The sequence below is a fragment of the Chiloscyllium plagiosum genome, chromosome 24, assembly GCF_004010195.1.
Source record: "Chiloscyllium plagiosum isolate BGI_BamShark_2017 chromosome 24, ASM401019v2, whole genome shotgun sequence".
NCBI lineage: Eukaryota > Metazoa > Chordata > Chondrichthyes > Orectolobiformes > Hemiscylliidae > Chiloscyllium > Chiloscyllium plagiosum.
This window is the reverse complement of record NC_057733.1, coordinates 667,537-676,130: the sequence shown is the minus strand read 5'-3', so window position 1 is coordinate 676,130 and position 8,594 is coordinate 667,537. Positions and strand designations below refer to the sequence as shown.

The 8,594-nt window shown below is 43.6% G+C and overlaps 1 protein-coding gene across 2 annotated transcripts in view; it reads right to left on the bottom strand.

The window, feature by feature from the left end:
* Nucleotides 1-8,594, bottom strand: part of xylt2 (xylosyltransferase II) — a 190,188-nt gene that overhangs the window by 22,717 nt on the left and 158,877 nt on the right. Inside the window, exon 10 of one of the 2 annotated variants that reach the window (XR_006315166.1) lies at nt 5,357-5,456. The exons of the other annotated variant lie outside the window; for it this stretch is intronic. The gene's annotated coding sequence lies outside the window, so the exon portion shown is untranslated. The remainder of the gene's footprint in view (nt 1-5,356; nt 5,457-8,594) is intronic. 2 annotated transcript variants of the gene reach the window in all.

Genomic DNA, 8,594 nt, shown 5'->3' with positions numbered 1-8,594 from the left:
ATGGGGTGTGTTGGAGGCGGGAGAAGGGGTCGTCAGAGGGTGGGCGGGAGTCTTGGTTAAAGAAGTAGGCACGGAGGCGAAGGCGGCGGAAGAATTGTTCGATGTCACGCCGCGTGTTGAACTCATTAATCCGGGAGCGTAGGGGTATGAAGGTGAGGCCTCTGCTGAGGACTGATCTTTCATCCTCAGAGAGGGGTAGGTCTGGAGGGATAGTGAAAACACGGCAGGGCTGGGAGCTAGGACCTGGTGTGGGGCTGGAGCTGGGTGTGGGGGCGTGTGGGGCTGGAGCTGGGTGTGGGGGCGGTATCTGCTAATGTAGTCAACTCAGCCACATTAGGGAGATTTAAACAATCCTTAGATAAGCACATGAATGATGATGGGATAGTGTAGGAGGACGAGCTGAGAATAGTTCACAGGTCGGCGCAACATCGAGGGCCAAAGGGCCTGTTCTGCGTTGTATTGTTCTATGTTCTAAACCTGTATGGGGGAGCAGCTAACTGGCCACTTTTTCCGAAGCATAACCATCCTTTTTTTTTCCTAAATCTACAATAGTGAGCAGAGTGGTTTCTTTTGATTATATATTTCATTGAAATCTGACTCTTGATTAAACTTTAAAAATATAAAACATTGGTACTAAGTTATCCAGGAGGAATGTTTTTAGAGCAAGTAAGACTGCTATTGTGGGTCTGTAGATTGTTATGGTGCAAAGATGGCCTTTAGTAGGGTGATTGGCTCTTCCTGTCGGATGTGGGAGATTAGGGAGAGTTTCCATGTTAATGATGATTATGACTGTAGGAAGTGTGTTGGATTGCGAATCTATCAGATGCAGCAGCAGTTAGAGGCAATGAGCAATGTACAGAAACTAAGGGATGTGATAGATGGCATTTGTGGGAAAATAGAAAAACCATGAAAATCAGGTAGATGGGTTACCTCATGGAAAGTTGGACAAATGGGAATGTAGGCAGGGATCCCCTGTGGCTGTTCCCCTCAATAACAAGTATACCGTTTTGAATACTGTTTGGGGGGTGGGGGGTGGTGGGAAACTTATCAAGGGTAAGCCATGGGGTACAGGTGTCTGGCACAGAGTCTGTCCCTGTTGCTCAGAAAGGAAGCGGGGAAAGGAGCAGAGCATTAATCATGAGGAACTCCTTAGTTAGAGGTCAGACAGGAGGTTCTGTGTGAACGAGAGAGACTCACGATTGGTGTGCTGCCTCACAGGTGTCAGGGCTAGTGAAGCTAGTTTTCGGCATCCTTGAGGGGGAGGGGAGCAGCTGCAAGTCATGGTCCCCATAGGCACTAACGACATAGGTAGGAAAAGGGATGGGGATTTAAGGCAGAAATTCACGGAGCTAAGGTGGAAGCTTAGTGCAAGAACAAACAGAGTTGTTATTGCCGGTTTGTTGCCCGTACCATGTGCTAGCGAGATGAGGAATAGGGAGAGAGAGGTATTAAACACGTGGCTACAGGGATGGCGCAGGAGGGAGTGATTCAGTTACCTGGATAATTGGGGCTCATTCTAGGGTAGGTGGGACCTTGACAAACAGGATGGTCTACACCTGAACCAGAGGAGTACCAATATCCTGGGGGGTTTAAATTAATTCAGCAGGGGGATTGGAAACCTAAATTGGAGTTCCAGTTTCCAGGAGGTTGAGAGTAGTGAGGCCAGAAATAAGGTTTCAAGGTCGCAACAGTGCACCTGCAAGCAGGAAGGTGATTTGAAGTGTGTCTACTTCAATGGCAAGAATAAGGTGGATGAACGTGCCACATGGTTGGTACCTGGGACTTCGATGCTGTGACCATTTCAGAGACATGGATCGAGCAGGGACAGGAATGGTTGTTGCAGGTTCTGGGATTTTGATGTTTCAGTAAGAACACAGAAGTTGATAAAAGAGGAGGTGGTGTGGCATTGTTAGTCAAGGACAACGGTAGCAGAAAGGATGTTTGGGGAGTTGTCTACTGAGGTAAGAAATAGGAAAGGAGAGGTCACCCTGTTGGGAGTTTGGTATAACCTCCAAATAATTCCAGAGACATAGAGGAAAGGTTAGCAAACATGATTCTGGATAGGAGCAAGAGTAACAGGGTAGTTGTTAAAGGGGTCTTTAACTTTCCAAATTTGACTGGAAACACGATAGTTTAAATACTTTAGATTACATTAGATTAGATTACTTACAGTGTGGAAACAGGCCCTTCAGCCCAACAAGTCCACACCGACCCACCGAAGCGCAACCCACCCATACCCACTCCCCTACATTTACCCCTTCACCTAACACTACGGGCAATTTAGCATGGCCAATTCACCTAACTTGCACATTTTTGGACTGTGTGAGGAAACCGGTGCACCCAGAGGAAACCCACACAGACACAGGGAGAATGTGAATTGAATGAAATGAGGCGGGAATTGAACCCGGGTCTCTGGCGCTGTGAGGCAGCAGTGCTAACCACTGTGCCACCGTGCCGCCCACAATCAGACAATTAGATAGGTCAGTTTTCGTCCAATGTGTGCAGGAGGGTTACCTGAAACAGTAGACAAACCAACAAGGACACATTGGATTTGGTACTGGGTAACGAACTCAGCCAGGTGCTAGATTTGGAGGTAGGTGAGCACTTTGGTGATAGTGACCACAATTCAGTTATGTTTATTTTAGCGATTGAAAGGGATAGGTATATATTGCAGCGCAAGAGTTATAGCTGTGGGAAAGGCAATTACAATGCGATTAGGCAAGACTTAGGATGCATAGATTGGGGAAGGAAACTGCAGGGAGTGGGCACAATTGAAATGTGGAGCTATTCAAGGAACAGCTCCTGCGCGTCCTTGATAAGTATGTACCTGACAGGTGGGGAGGAAGTGGTCGAGTGGGGAGCCATGGTTTACTAAGGAAGTTCAATCTCTTGTCAAGACCTATGTTAGGATGAGATGCAAAGACCTATGTTAGGATGAGATGCAAAGGCTCAGTTAGGGTGCTTGAGAGTTACAAGTGAGCCAGGAAAGACTTAAAGTGAGAGCTAAGAAGAGCCAGGAGGGGACATGAGAATTCATTGACAGTTAGGATCAAGGAAAACCCTAAGGCTTTCTGTAGGTATATCAGGAATGAAAGAATGACTAGAGCAAGATTAGGGCCAATCAAGGATAGTAGTGGGAAGTTGTGCGTAGAGTCCGAGGAGATAGGGCAAGCATTATATGAATATTTTTCATCAGTATTCACAATGGAAAAAGACAGTTTTGTTGAGCATACTGTGATATAGGCTACTAGACTAGATGGGATTGAGGTTCACAAGGAGGAAATGTTAGCAATTCTGGAAAGTGTGAAAATAGTTAAGTTCCCTGAGCCGGATGGAATTTATCCTGGGATTCTCTGGGAAGCCAGGGCAGAAATTGCAGAGCCTTTGACTTTGATCTTTACGTCATCATCGTCTACTGTAATAGTGCCAGAAGACTGGAGGATAGCAAATATTGTCACTTTGTTCAAGAAGGGGAGTAGAGACAACCCTGGGTTGTGGGTAAGGTGTTGGAAAAAGACATAAGGAATAGGATTTTTAATCATCTAGAAAGGAATAAGTTGATTAGGGATAGTCAACATGGTTTTGTGACGGGTAGATTGTGCCTCACAAACCTTATTGAGTTCTTTAAGAAGGTGACCAAACAGGTGGATGAGGGTAAAACGATTGATGTTGTGTATATGGAATTCAGCAAGTCGCTTGATAACGTTCCCCACAGTAGGCTATTGCACAAAATATGGAGGCATGAGATTGAGGGTGAATTAGCGGTTTGGATCAGAAATTGGCTAACTGAAAGAAGACAGAGGGTGGTGGTTGATGGCAATTGTTCATCCCAGCGTTCAGTTACTAGTGATGTACCACAAGGATCTGTTTTGGGGCCACTGCTGTTTGTCATTTTTAAAAATAACCTGGATTTGGGCATAGAAGGCTGGGTTAGTACATTTGCGGATAACACTTAAGTCGGTGGAGTTGTGGATAGTGCTGAAGCATTTTGTACTTTACAGAGGGATATAGATAAGCTGCAGAGCTGGGCTGAGAGGTGGCAAATGGAGTTTAATGTGGAAAAGTGTGAGGTGATTCACTTTGGAAGGAGCAAAAGGAATAAAAAGTACTAGGCTAATGGTAGAACTCTTTGTAGTTTAGATAAGTAGAGAGATCTCGGTGTCCATGTACATAGATCCATGAAAGTTGCCACCCAGGTATATAGGATTGTTAGGAAGGCATACGGTGTGTTAGGTTTTATTGGTAGAGGGGTTGCGTTTTGGAGCCATGAGGTCATGCCGCAACTGTACAACTTTGGTGCAGCCACACTTGGAGTAATGTGTACAGTTCTGGCCACTACATTATAGAAAGGATGCGGAAGCTTTGGAAAGGGTTCAAAGGAGTTTACTGGGATGTTGCCTGGTACGGAGGCAAGATGTTCTGCAGAAAGGCTTATGGGCTTGAGGCTGTAATCTGAGATGAGGAGATCCATTGAATTGGAATTACAGAATGCCTACAGTGCGGAAAGAAGCCACTCAGCCGAGCAAGTCTGCAGTGACCTTCTGAAGGGCATCCCACACAGACCCAACCAACCGCCCTCGCGCCCCACAATCCCCACCCCCCCCCAACTCTGCACATCACCAGATACTACAGGGCAAATTAGCACAGCCAAATCTTTGGATTTAGGATGAAACTGGAGTATCTGGCAGAAACTCATGCAGACAAATTCCACACAAACACTTGCCCAAGGCTGGAATCAAACCTGGGCCTCCTGGCAGTGAGGCAGCAGTGCTAAGCCACCATGCTACCCTGAATTTGAATGACAAAATTTATTCACTTCACTTCTTCACTGGTTGCAAAGTCAAGAAACCAGCGGATGCTGAATTGTTAAGTATGACCACTGCATTATGCAACACTGAAGGAATGAAGGGAATAGGAGTGCAGACAGGGAAAATGGAGTTGATGTAAAACTTCAGCTATTATCTTATTTAATGGTAGAGAAGGCTCCAGTGGTTGATTAACCTACTTCTATATCTACTTTCTGTATGAAACATGGCCCCTCAGGTCCTTTTTAAATCTTTCCACTCTCACCTTCACCTGTGCCCTCCAGCTTTGGACTCCCCCACTCAAAGAAAAAGACCTTAGCTATTCACCCTATCCATGCCACTCATGATTTTATAAATTACTTTAGCTTCCAATGCTCCAAGGAAAAAAAAACCCAGCCTATTTAGCCTCTCCCTATAACTCAAACCCTCCTATCCTGGCAACGTCCTTTCAATATTTTCTGCCCCTTCTCCAGTTTAACAACATCTCTCCTATAAAAGGGTGACCAGAATTGTAGAGCTGTAACATGATGTCCCAACTCCTATGTTCTCACCTGTTTCCTTGAAGAGTGCACAGTGCTGCAAGCATTTTGCTGTGGTGAATCAATGATTGATGCAGTGCCAAATGTGTTGTGTTCTTCATTTTGTACCGTCCTGCAAAAATATCTTGTACTGAATAACTGTGTGAAACAGGATTTGTTTCAAGCATTGTTAACATAGAACAGTATAGCACAGGAATGGGCCCTACGGCCCACAATGTTGTGCCAAGCTTGATGCCAAATTAAACTAATCCCTTGGTCTATATCCCTCCATTTCTTGCATATTCATGTCCTTATTTAAAAGTCCCTTAAAAGCCCTAATTGTGTCTGCCTCCGCCATGGAGGATGGTGGCGAGGCAGGTGGTGAATCCGCAGCAGGACTCTGGCTTCGGTGGCAGCTTCCGACCGGTATTCCAGTAGCCACAACATGGCAGTCTTGCGGCAGTACTGTCTTTTCATGAACCCAAGAACCAGGAATCGAACTAAGATGGAATTTGTCTTAATTCTTTTTGAAAATTTATTCTTGTCAATGCCTTCTGTTGTTAATTCAGGTGCTGTGATAACTTAAACACTTTTATAAAAAAATACAAGTGACAATGAATGACTATTCTATTCCATTCTAACTACTTTTCAGTGCCTGTTCAAGTAAGAAAAATGCTGTGAAACTGAGATAGATATTTCAGAAGTAATTGAACCAACATCTCTGCCAACATGTCCCACTGTTGTAACATCTAAGACAGCATGCACCATGTCTGCTGCAGAGCTTGTCAGAAGCTCAAGACATGCTTTATGACCATTTGATCCTTCTGCAACTTGCAAAGATCAAAGCCGCTGCTTGTCGAGGGAGTTATTCAACTAGCAATGAACAGGGAACCTAATCTTATAATATCTAACACAAGCTGCTTTTGAATAGTGATGCAACAATACAGAGATTCCTCCCCATTTAAAAAAAAATAAATTTGAAGGCTGAAGCAGCCAGTCCCAGTTTCTTCAACAAGCTGTACCTACCCTAGGACTGAGGCAACAAAATTTCATTCTTAATGATTCCTTCATGTCTAAGTGCCAGATTTATCTGCTGCTCTTGGCTTTGACGACCTGTGTGCAATTTAATACAGATCGAATGCTTTCCATCAAAATTGGAGATGCTAGAACAAATTTTGTAGAAAACTGCGCATGGAACTACATTTGAAACTGAGAAAACCTAGTTGTTACTTTGTTTCCAGTCACTCCTCTCACTATCCCAGGGATTGATGACAGTGCAGTCGAAAATGACCTGCCTGGTACCAAGGTTCCCTCCCTTCTGACCGTGCTATTCCCCCATTCACAGATTCCGTTTTTTTGGAGGTGGAGTCAATGCAGTGTGAGTATTGCACATTTTGATTTCTCATGGCCTATCTGTAATTTTTGGAATGAATTTGCCTGTTGATTTTTGAAGGAAGATGTTAATTGAGGTACGCATTGATGGAAAAATAGTATTGGAAAATGAAATAATATTTCATGTTGACTTTTCAAAAGAATGAGAAAAAGTTAAAGATGTTGGCAGACCTGCTAAGTATTTGCAGCATTTTCAGTTTTATTTTAGATTTCCAGAACCCATAGCATTTGTTCTTTTCCAGATTCATCTGCATTCAAGTACTTTAGGATATGGGCATAGTCATAGAGTGAATTTAGGAGGAATGATTACTAAGTTTGCACATGACACCAGAATTGGTGGTATAGTCAACAGTTATCTAGGATTACGAAGGGATCTTAATCAGTTGGGCCAATGGGCTGAGGAGTGGCAGATGGAGTTTAATTTGGATAAATGCGAGTCATTGCATTTTGGTAAAGCAAACAAGGTCAGGATTTATACGGTTAATGGTAGGGCCCTGAGTTGGGTTGTCAAACAGAAAGACCTAGGGGTTCAGTATATAATTCTTTGGAAGTTGCATCGTAGGTAGACAGAGTGGTTAAGGTGTTTAGCATGCTTGCCTTCATTGCTCAGAACACTGAGTATAGAAGTTGGGATGTCAAGTTGAGGGTGCACAGGACAGTTGTGAGACCACTTTTGGACTACTGTGTACAATTCTGGTAGTCCTGCTACAGGAAGGATATTATTAAATTGGAGAGGGTTCAGGAAAGATTTGCCAGGATGTTGCTGGGACTAGAGGATTTGAGTTATAAGACGAGGTTGGGACTTCTTTCACAGAAGCATAAGAGGTTAAGTGGAGAAATAGTAGGGGAGTTGAAAATAGAGTGCATATTTTTAAGGTGAGACAAGAAAGATTTAAAAGGGACCTGAGGTTCAACATTTTCACACAGTGAGTGGGTTTGTATGTGGAATAAACTGCCAAAGGAAGTGGTAGATGCAGGTACAGTTCCAACATTTAAAAGACATTTGGACAGCATGTGAATGGCAAAGGTTTAGAGGGAGAGGGACCAAACACAGGCAAGTGAGTCTCATTTAGTTTGGGAAACCTGACTGGCATAGACAAGTTAGACCTGTTTCCATGCTGTATGATTATATGACTCCATGACAAGACCTATAACTAAAGTCGAGCTTTTAGGATCAGGTGCCAAAAGAAAGTTCCACTCTCCCTTCTCTGAAGAAAACAACCTAATTAGTTTTAACTATTGTGCCATGATGACTATGAATAACTTCAAACTACTTCAGACCAAGCAAGGGGAACAATTGGTTAAGTCATTGACAAATCAAAAGTCTGAAATATGAAAAGTGTTACATTGATGTAGTAGAGACCCTTTATGAAGAGTCATAGAGATTGTCAACACAGAGAAAGGAGGTTTGTCCCATCACATCCATGGCATTCAAAAGCAGCTATCTAACTATTCTAATCCCATTTTCCAGCTCTTGGCCCATAGCCTTGTACGCCTCGGCATCGCAAGTGCACATCTAAATACTTCTGCCTCTACCATCCTTGTAAACACTGAGTTCCAGATTTCCACCATTTTCTGGGTGAAACAGTATTATCTTTCCTCGAAACCTTCTGTCTCTAACTTGAAATAGATGCACCCTCATCATTGGTCCCTCCATCAAGGGGAAAAGTCTGTAAGCCGACTTGGAAAAGTCTATCTGTGGCCTTCCTAACTTTATACATCACAACCATGTCCCCTCTAAATCTTCTCTACTCTAATGAAAACAACGATCTATTCAATCTTTCTTCATAAATGAAACTCTCCAATCTAGGCAAATCTCTTCTGCACCTTTTCAAATGCCATCAGATCCTTTCTATAATCTGGACTCCAGAACTGCACA